At 40.2% G+C, this 1,742-nt stretch overlaps 1 non-coding gene across 1 annotated transcript; it reads right to left on the minus strand.

The window, feature by feature from the left end:
- Positions 1-821: 821 nt before the first annotated feature.
- On the minus strand, positions 822-925 carry LOC130959693 (small nucleolar RNA R71). The gene has a single exon (XR_009078761.1). It is a non-coding gene; the product is annotated as a small nucleolar RNA R71 (small nucleolar RNA).
- Positions 926-1,742: the final 817 nt, after the last annotated feature.

Below are 1,742 nucleotides of genomic sequence, written 5' to 3' on the forward strand. Positions count from 1 at the left end.
TGATTTCTTTCTTACTTTTATTTTCAAAAATCAATTAAGTGTTTTTCAAAATGTTTTCAAAATCTTTTTAATTGAATTTTCGAAAATCTTCTTCCTCTCTTCCCACATCCTTCTATTTATGGAGTACTACTCCTTCTTAATGCACAATTCGAACTCTATCTAATCAAGTTCGAATTCTCCTTCTTCTTCCTTCTATTTTTCTTTTCCTCTGACACCTCAAGGAATCTCTATACTGTGACATAGAGGATTCCATATCTTCTTGTTCTCTTCTCTTTCATATGAGCAGGAGCAGAGACAAAGGCATTCTTGTTGAAGCTGACCCTGAACCTGAAAGGACCTTGAAGAGAAAGCTAAGAGAAGCCAAAGCACAACTCTCTTTAGAGGACCTGACCGAATTCTTCAAAGAAGAAGAACTCATGGCAGCCGAAAATAACAACAATGCCAACAATGCAAGGAAGGTGCTGGGTGACTTTACTGCACCTACTCCCGACTTCTATGGGAAAAGCATCTCTATCCCTGCCATTGGAGCAAACAACTTTGAGCTTAAGCCTCAGTTGGTTTCTCTACTGCAACAGAATTGCAAGTTCCATGGACTTCCAATGGAAGATCCACATCAGTTTTTAGCTGAGTTCTTGCAAATCTGTGACACAGTCAAGACTAATGGGGTTGACCCTGAGGTCTACAGACTGATGCTATTCCCTTTTGCTGTAAGAGACAGAGCTAGAATATGGTTGGACTCTCAACCTAAGGATAGCCTGGACTCTTGGGAAAAGCTAGTCAATGCCTTCTTGGCAAAGTTCTTTCCACCTCAAAAATGGAGTAAGCTTAGAGTGGAAGTCCAAACCTTTAGACAGAAGGATGGAGAATCCCTCTATGAAGCTTGGGAAAGATACAAACAATTGATCAGAAAATGTCCATCTGACATGCTTTCTGAATGGAGCATCATAGGTATTTTCTATGATGGTCTCTCTGAACTATCTAAGATGTCTTTGGATAGCTCTGCTGGAGGATCTCTTCATCTGAAGAAGACGCCTACAGAGGCTCAGGAACTAATTGAAATGGTTGCAAATAACCAATTCATGTACACTTCTGAAAGAAATCCTGTGAACAATGGGACAAGTCAGAAGAAAGGAGTTCTTGAGATTGATACTCTGAATGCCATATTGGCTCAGAACAAGATATTGACTCAACAAGTCAATTTGATTTCTCAAAGTCTGTCTGGAATGCAAAATGCACCAAGCAGTACTAAGAATGCTTCATCTGAGGAAGAAGCTTATGATCCTGAGAACCCTTCAATGGAAGAGGTGAATTACCTAGGAGAACCCTATGGAAACACCTATAATTCTTCATGGAGAAATCACCCAAATTTCTCATGGAAAAATCAAGAGAAACCTCAACAAGGTTTCAATAACAATAATGGTGGAAGAAACAGGTTTAGCAATGGCAAGCCTTTTCCGTCATCTTCTCAGCAACAGACAGAAAATTCTAAGCAGAACCAATCTGACTTAGCAACCATGGTCTCTGATCTAATCAAAACCACTCAAAGTTTCATGACTGAAACAAGGTCCTCCATTAGAAATTTGGAGGCACAAGTGGGACAGCTGAGTAAGAAAATTACTGAACTCCCTCCAAGTACTCTTCCAAGCAATACAGAAGAAAATCCAAAAGGAGAGTGCAAGGTCATCAACATGGCCGAATTTGGAGAGGAAGGAGAAGAAGTGAATGCCACTGAGGAACACCTC

This window comes from Arachis stenosperma, chromosome 10, assembly GCF_014773155.1.
Source record: "Arachis stenosperma cultivar V10309 chromosome 10, arast.V10309.gnm1.PFL2, whole genome shotgun sequence".
Taxonomy (NCBI): domain Eukaryota; kingdom Viridiplantae; phylum Streptophyta; class Magnoliopsida; order Fabales; family Fabaceae; genus Arachis; species Arachis stenosperma.